This window comes from Medicago sativa, chromosome 4, assembly GCF_051527215.1.
Source record: "Medicago sativa cultivar Bolivia chromosome 4, Bolivia_mono, whole genome shotgun sequence".
Classification (NCBI taxonomy): domain Eukaryota; kingdom Viridiplantae; phylum Streptophyta; class Magnoliopsida; order Fabales; family Fabaceae; genus Medicago; species Medicago sativa.
In genome coordinates, this window is record NC_140752.1 from 55,362,022 (window position 1) to 55,371,539 (window position 9,518).

Below are 9,518 nucleotides of genomic sequence, written 5' to 3' on the forward strand. Positions count from 1 at the left end.
AGGCATTGGGCGTTAAATTCTATAATGATAAATGTAACCAATTTCGGTTGTTATCGAGAGGTCGGAAACAAAACAAGGAAGTGCAAGGTGGCTCAAAGGTAGGGGCACATTCTGAGTAACGTGGGGATCGGCTGGTTGTCAAGGGAGAAGGGGTTGTAATGAAGATTATCTCTTGGAATGTCAGGGGCTTAGGTGGTTTTGCTAAAAGGCCGGAAGTCCGTAAACTAATAGCTGAAAAAATTCCTTCCATTGTTTGTCTGCAAGAAACGAAGTTGTCTGTCATTGATGATGCTTTGTCCTTATCCTTATGGGGTTCTTCTGCTCATTCATATTCTTTCCGACCAGCTGTGGGAGCGTCTAGGGGCCTGTTAATTATGTGGGACACTGCAGTTGTCGAGGTTTGGTCATCGGTTAGTTTTGAGCATGTGTTAATTATTCATGGACAGTTTCTTGATTCAAATGATGAATTTTATCTTTTTAACATTTATGCTCCTTGCGATAATGGTGCGAAACAATTATTATGGAATTTTTTGTCTGTTTATCTTCAACAATTGGTGGGAATTTTTTTTTGTTTGTGTGGGGATTTTAATGCGATCCGTAATATGGAAGAAAGAAGGTCTAGGGGAGCTACGATTCAGTCCTTTGATTGCGGTCCCTTTAATGCTTTCATTGTCAATAACATCTCGGTAGATCTACCCTTACATGGCAGAGGCTTCACGTGGTATAAAGGGGATGGCAATTCCATGAGTCGTATAGATAGATTTTTGCTTTCTGAGGAGTGGTGTGCAAAATGGCCCAATTGCTTGCAAGTTGCTTCTTTGCGTGGTTTATCTGACCATTGTCCATTGTTTTTATAGGTGGATGATCACAATTGGGGACCGAAGCCGGTGAGAATGTTGAAATGTTGGTCTGATGTTCCGGGGTATCATCAATTTGTTCGATCAAAATTACAATCATACCAAGTCGACGGTTGGGGGGGTTTTATTTTGAAGGAAAAATTGAAAAGGATCAAAGGTGATCTCAAAGAATGGCATCTAACTCATTCACACAATTTACCGGGAAAGATTAATTCCCTAAAGAATCAGATTGATGTGTTGGATTCTAAGGGTGAGGTGGATATGTTATCTGAGGAAGAAGTGAGTACTTTGCATGATTTATCTTCTGAGCTGCATTCTTTATCAAGGGCTAACACTAGTATATCTTGGCAACAATCTCGTTTATTATGGCTTCGCGAAGGGGATGCAAATTCAAAGTATTTTCATGCTATCATGTCTGGTAGACGCCGACGCAATGCCATTTCTTCGGTTACAGTAAACAATAACGTTATAGAGGGAGTTGACAATGTTCGGCAAGCAGTGTTTGGTCACTTCCAGTCTCATTTTCAAGCGCTCCAAATCAACAGGCCTAGGGTCGATGACTTACATTTTCGTAGGTTGAATGCATCTGATGGTAATTTTTTGACTTGTCCGTTTCGTGAAGAAGAGGTAAAGGCGGCTGTGTGGGACTGTGATAGTTTCAAAAGTCCTGGTCTGGATGGTATTCATCTTGGTTTTATAAAAGATTTCTGGTTAGAGTTGAAGCATGACATTATGAGGTTCATATCAGATTTTCACCGTAACGGGCGCCTTTCGAAAGGTATTAACAGTACTTTCATTGCCCTTATTCCAAAGATAGATAATCCGCAACGCCTTAATGATTTTCGCCCCATTGCTTTAATTGGTTGTTTATATAAAATTTTGGCGAAATTGTTGGCCAATCGTTTGAGGCATGTGGTGGGTAAGGTTGTATCAGAAACCCAAACAGCTTTTGTTAAGGACAGACAAATTCTTGATGGCATCCTTATTGCTAACGAAGCCGTTGATGAAGCTCGTAAGACGAAGAAAGAAATGTTATTGTTCAAGGTTGATTTTGAAAAAGCTTATGACTCAGTTGATTGGGGTTACCTGGATGATGTTATGGGGAGAATGTCTTTTCCTACATTGTGGCGAAAGTGGATGAAGGAATGTGTTTCTACAGCAACTGCGTCGATTTTGGTTAATGGTAGTCCAACAGATGAATTCCAATTGAAAAGGGGTTTACGTCAGGGTGACCCGCTTTCTCCTTTTCTTTTCCTTCTCGCAGCAGAAGGCTTAAATATTTTGATGTCTGAGGCGGTGAATTTGAATCTCTTTACAGGGTACTCAATTGGGGCGCAAAATCCCACTGTGTTATCTCACTTGCAATTTGCTGATGATACTCTTCTGATAGGTGTTAAGAATTGGGCGAATGTTCGAGCTTTAAGGGCTGTTCTGGTTCTTTTTGAAAATATGTCAGGGTTGAAGGTAAACTATCACAAGAGTAGTTTGTTTGGTATTAATATTGAAGACTCGTGGTTACGTGAAGCTGCTTCTATTTTGTCTTGCAAAGTGGGTCGCATTCCTTTCATTTATCTTGGTCTCCCCATTGGTGGTGATCCTAGACGCCTGGCTTTTTGGGATCCGGTTATTTTTTGAATAAAATCTAGGTTGTCTGAGTGGAATAGCAGAAGTTTGTCTTATGGGGGTCGCTTGATTCTCCTCAAATCTGTCCTGTCTTCACTGCCTGTCTGCGCCCTTTCTTTTTTCAGAGCTCCCGCAGGTATAATCTCTTCCATCGAATCTATTCTTATTAATTTTTTTTGGGGTGGGGGTGAGGATAATAGGAAAATTGCTTGGGTCGATTGGAATTCTATTTGTATGAGTAAGGAGGTTGGTGGTTTGGGGGTTAGGAGACTGAAAGAGTTTAATATTGCTCTTTTGGCTAAATGGTGTTGGAGGTGTTTAGTGGATAGGGAAGGGTTGTGGTTTAAGGTGTTATTGTCTCGTTACGGTGAGGAGAGAGGGCGACTTAGAGAGGGTAGTAGGTTGGGGTCGGCGTGGTGGAAGGAAATTGTTAAAATCCGAGAGGGGATAGGTGTTGAAGGTGGAGGTTGGTTTGAAGAGAATATTTCTATACGTCTTGGTAATGGCCTTAACACTTATTTTTGGTCAGATTGTTGGGTGGGGTCGGTGTCGTTTATGGAGAGATTTAGAAGATTATTTGAATTATCGATTCATCAGAATTTGACGGTAGGTGCGATGCAGGCTTTAGGTTGGGGGGAGGATGGGGAAGCTTGGAGGTGGAGACGTCGTCTGTTTGCCTGGGAGGAGGACTTAGTAGTGGAGATTAGGAATTTGTTGTCTAACATTTCTTTGCAGGACTCTGAGTCTGATGTCTGGCTTTGGCGACCGGATCCTACAGTAGGTTATACGGTCCGTGGAGCGTATCAAATGCTTATGAGGCAGGAGATACAGGTTCATGATTTGGCTTCGGATGTACCTTGGCATAAAAACGTTCCTTTGAAAGTGTCTATTTGTGCTTGGCGTCTCTTTCGCAATAGATGGCCAACAAAGGACAACTTGGTGCGGCGAGGTGTTCTCTCCTTTGACAATCAACTATGTGTTTCAGGATGTGGTCAACAAGAAACATGAGATCACTTAATAATTCATTGTAATGTTTTTGGTAATCTTTGGAAGCTTATTAAGTCTTGGATAGGTGTGTATTCTGTGGATCCCTTACAGGTTACGGATCACTTCAATCAATTTGTTCACTCTTCAGGTGGTTATGTTCCCCGTCGGTCATTCTTACATTTGATTTGGCTTTGTTGCATATGGGTTATTTGGAATGAAAGAAACCAAAGACTCTTTTCCAACAAAGCTAACACGATGGAGCAGCTATTGGAAAAAGTTAAGTTGTTTTCTCTTCGTTGGTTGAAAGCTAAAAATGTGAGCTTTCCTTTTGGTTTTCATTTATGGTGGCAGCAACCCCTTGCTTGTTTGGGGATTGGCTGATTTGTTTTTTCCTTTTCAAAACCTTTGAACGGTGTGTGACATCGTTTGTAATCTTGTTTTGTCTCTTTTTGCACTTCTTGTGCTAGGGAGCAAAACTATTGTTTGTTAATATATATCTCATTTTGGCTTGTTAAAAAAAAATACATTTTTAGCTTTTTCTCATAAGTTTTTCCATATCCATTATTGGAGTTCAAGTTTCTCCTTTAAAATTGTGTAGCATCAGCTTATTAGAGCAAATTCTATTAGACACGTTTAGCGTATGTAATTTACTCGCATTTCTTCATATCATGTTCAACAAATTCCGGAATTTTTGTCGCAGAAATTGGAGCATGATTCAAATGTTATGACTCTTGAATGGTTAAAACAAACAAGTCAATCTGAATGAAAAGGTTATTAGGAAAGAAAACTTTCTGGCTCATCAGTTATTATGGGATCACTATGCTTAATTTCCTTTCACTCAGAAGCTTTGGATGGTTTTATATTTAAACAGCATTCACATGTCTGTGTATTTGATGCAGAAAAGATTGTATAACAAATTGCATCTAAAGATAGCATTTTATTAGATTGTAATGGTTATGTGTATCATTTTTTTTTTTTTTTTGAATTGGCAAAATATTATTAACCAACAAGCCCGTGCAAGACTCACTAATAAGCTTGGGTGGAGAAAAAAAATATAAAGAAGGGGAAATCGGTTGCCTTAAAATCGTGGCTCGAACAAAAACCCCTTTAAAAAACCACCCTAGAAGAGTAATGACGCAAGCATATACAAGTGAAAAGACCACAAGCATACCCTGCGTCAACACCTAAATCAACCGAGTAACTACCCGAGAAGGACCTGCCCGGCAAAACTGCTGGCACCAAAGCAGGACACCACCACTCCACTAGCTCAAACCCAACTCAGCAAAGACCCAGCACACCACAAAGGCTGCTGCTCTCGAAAGCAAACAGCAGCAACCCGCAGGAGGAGCAGCTAAACACCACCGAAACAACACCCTGGAACCAAGACAGCAAGAAAAACCTTCGCACAGGACCCCTTCGACCACACAAAAACCCGCCACACCAAAAACTGAAGCTCCAAAACCAAACAGAACTGGCAGCAAGGAACCACACCCAACCACCTAAAAAACGCAGCAAAAAACACACCAACAGGAAAGCTGAACCAGGGAGACACCAAAACACCAAAGACAAGGCAGCCAGCAAGCCATGTGCACAGCCCAAACAGCAGGAGCACCTCACAAAACAACCTTCCACAAAAGGCCAAAAAGCTACACCTCAGCTGCTGCACACGCCAAAAAACCTGCCACAAACAGCCCTGGCCTACCAACACCAATCACTGTCTAGAAAGAGACCTTCCGAGGCACCAATGAGGGTTCCAACACCACTCAAAAAATTGACAAACCGGAATACTCATCTTACACATCGCCCACTTCCAAGCCAAAACTTTCACCTCTTCCACAATCACATCTACTTCAATGTTGGCGTCGTTATTATTTTCATTATAATGTGAAATTATAAGTTTGACTTATACTTGGTCCACTTAGAGTACCATGTGTTTAATTTCATTGAAATCAAACCGATACTATAGAATTTTTATCATCCAATCAAACAACTGGGCTCAAGTGGTTAATGAGTTCTAAAAAATGACAAATTGTTGAAGAGAGACGGAGTACGATTATTGGGTGGAACAATTTTTTGCCGACTTTATTTACCTCCCGTTAAACTTCAGATTACTAGGGCCCTTCCCTAAATGTTAACAAAAAAAGAAAAAAATCTTATCATCCATCTCTGAATATACAGCCAAGTATGTAAATGTTTATGTTCTCTCTTGTCTAATTCAAGGTATAGTATTCTTTCACTTGGAATATGAGATTCCTTTTAGTGTCTTGAAGCAGACCTTTTGTGGACTAAGGCTGACTTAGCCACAAAACGGATGGGCAGGTTCAGAATCCACCCCTGCTCCTGCTTGTGTTTCTCCTGGTGTTGGCCTTGGGAGCAAGAGAGAATAATGTGTATAACATTGTAGAGGAATTTTGCTTCTATTTACTTATATATTTTTTAAACTTCAATGCAATATTAACCATTGGTCGGTCAATAATATCTTTAATTATATATTGGGTTAATAGGCCTTTACCCCCTGTAATATAGGTCACTTTTGGTTTTCCCCATGTAAATTTTTTTTTTTGGATTCAGACCTCGTAAAAATTTTTTGTTTTAGAATAGCCCCTAGGTCAGCTGACTGTGCGTTTTCGCTGATGTGGCACGCTGAGTCACCTTTTTCAGATGACGTGGTGCGCTGACTGTATAATTAATTTTATTTTTTATTATTTTTATAGGGTACACGTGGCATTTGTGATTTTTTAATTAAAAATAAAAAAATCGTAAAACTTTTTTTTTAAAAAAATTCTGGAAAAATTAATAAAAATTGAAAATAATGAAAAAATACTGGAAAAATTTGGAAAACTGAAAAAAATGAAAACAATTCTGGAAAAATTAATAAAAATCTGGTAAAATGAAAAATAATGAAAAAAATCTGGAAAAATTAATAAAAATGAAAAAAATTCTGAAAAAAATTAATATATATCAAAATTTTCGAAAAAATTATAAAAACAAATCAGAATTAAATTAAAATTATAAATTTTCAAAAAAATTATAAAATAAATCTGAAAAAATATAATATTATGTAATTATTTTGATTTTGAAAATTAATTTCCAGAATTTTATTTTATTCGAAAATATAATCTAAATGAATAACATGATACAATGGATATTGATTGACACCGGTATATAAATCATGTTATACGGTTGAATGACAAACGCTTAATTATATTCTTCATGATCTAATGTTATGTTTTTTTTAATTATGAAAATATTTTCCAATATTTTTATCTTTTGTATTAAAAATAAAAAACAAACTTTTTAATTTTGAAAGAAAAATCGGAACTTTTTTAAAAAAATTCGAAATATATTTTCAAAAATTTTGAAATATTTTAAGCTCCTGAATTTTTCATATTTTTACGAAATAAAACTTCGTACTTTCGAAGAAAAAAAAATCTGAATTTTTTTCATTTTTCGGGTATTGAAAAAAATCTAGAAATATGAATTTTTCGAAATATATTAATTTTTTCCAGAATGTTTTCATTTTTTAAAAAATTTTCCAGATTTTATTTTTTATTTTTTAATTTTTCCAGATTTTAGTTTTCATTTTTATCAATTTTTCCATATTTCTTTTCATTTTTCCAATTTTTTTAATTTTTTCCGGTATTTTTTTATTTTTTCAGAATATTTTTCATTTTTTAATTTTTCCAGATTTTTTGTTATTTGTTAAGAAAATTTTTCGTTTTTTAGATTTTTTTTTTAAAAATTTATTTTTTTTATTCAAAAAAATCACAAATGCCACGTGTACCCCATAAAAAAATAAAAAATAAAAATAATTATACAGTCAGCGCGCCACTTCATTAGAAAAATGTGACTCAGCGTGCCACATTAGCGAAAATGCACAGTCAGCTGGCCTATGAGGTATTCTTAAACAAAAACATTTTACAAGGACCAAATAAAAAAAAATAATTACAGGGGGAAAACCAAAAGTGCCCTATATTACAAGGGGTAAAGACCTATTAATCCTTAATTATTTATTGAAAAGAGATAAATAGATGGAATGAGTTAATACACAATTTAGTATATTATAAGAAAATTACGAATAATTTCATCAAAAATAATAGAGAGATGGAAATGAGTCGGGTTAAGTCGAACTTGGTTCAGCCCAATTCGATAAGAATAAGATCAGCTCGAAACTCGACTTTAGTTTATCATGAAACTTTTTTTCAGCTCGAACTCGACTCGACGTAAGCTCACGAACAACTTGGTTTAGCTTGATAACTCGAATCACATCAACCAGGGAGTGAAAAAAGTTAGTTTCATTTCCTCTCTTTGATATGCATGCATTGTAGCAGAATTTTTTTAAGTTTACTTAACCTATGGAGTTGCTTTTTGCCATTTGAATCATGATTAGGATTGAATTCTACAAGTGTATAATTTTGTTTTTTTTTTTATGTGTTTGATCATATTTTCTTTTTACTAGTTTATTTTTGAAGGAGTTTTTTTTTTTTACTAGTTGTTAATTTATTTGTTTTTAACTTTTAAGGACATATAATACCTTATTGAAGGCCCTCACATTTTTTTTTTTATAGAAAATAATTATTTTGCTACAATAATATAATAAACTATTTATTAATTTAGTAAATATTAAAAGTAATTATTAATAAAAAAAACCACCCAGGCCATCAGGGGGCCGTCGCACAGTCGCCGCAGATCCACCGCGGACCACCAGAGCTCTGCCCCTCCCCCTGAAAAATCGACTGGAGCTCCGCGTCAAAGCTCTGTCGTGGTCAACATGGGCAGTGAGCCATTGACCACCAGCAACAACCACTGCAATTATTATTATTATTATTATTATTATTATTTAATCATTAATATATAGTATTAAATATTTCTGAATTATTTATGTTATTGGACTAGAAAAAAAACTACATTCGGCCAAAGGTAAATCTGTTGGACATAGTCCATTAAAATAGAAAAAAGAAAAGGGATTTACTTTTCCCACCCTATGGCCTTCTCGCGCGCCCTGTGATTTTGATCAAAATACCCTTTATCCGGACTATATAATCCGGACAATATTCGGATCATATAATCCGAAACAATTAGGAAATCACCCTACTTCATGGGACTTGCGAAACTTGGGTTTGGTTAGTTGTATGCGCAAAGTTTCCCAAGTTTTTGGAATATGTTGAAACAACAATTTTGGATCCGGTTAAGGAGAAGTTTGTGAGGTTTTGGGTTGACAAAAACCTTCATATGGGGAATACTACAACAAACAGAGCTGAATCTGCACACGCTCGGTTGAAAAAGTATCTGAGTAGTAGTATGGGTGATTTGAACATAAACTGGAAATCCGTTCATGCCATGCTAGAGTTGCAACATACGCAATACATGCTTCGTTTCAGACGAGCATTATCATGCTTGAACATCGGTTCAAAGACACGGTGTTGTGGTCTAGGTTGATCCGGAACATTTCAAGGGAAACTTTGCATCATCTCGTAGTGGAGTATAATAAAGCACTTGAAATTGGTACGGATAAATCAAGATGTGGTTGTTTGAGTTTCATCACTTACGGATTACCGTGTTCGTGTATACTAGCTTTGAAGATCAAGAACGGCACTGCCATTCGTTTGGAAGAAATTCACACCAACTGGAAGAGGTTGAGGTTAGAGTACAAGGTTGACCCGAAGCTTCAAAAAGAAGACATCTCTCTATTGCCAGAATGTGATACTCTCTAGGTATTTTCTGTTTATGTTCTGCCCAGGATTTCTGTTTCTGTATTCTGTACTGGTGCAATCCGGATTATATAATCCGGATATAGTCGATGGGTTCCGGATCATATAATCCGGAGAGGTAGCATTTACGCCCCATGCAAGTGCATTTAAGGCTCATGCAAAGGGTGTATCGGGAAGTTCCGGATTATACAATCCGGATTACCTTATGTATTTCGGCTTTTATAATCCGGAAGGCATCAGTAGTAGTAACAGGATGCATGTTTCTGACTGTTTTCCATCAACAACCAAAATGACAGTTTTTTACACATTGTAGGCCCGGTTCAAGGACGCCGATTACAAC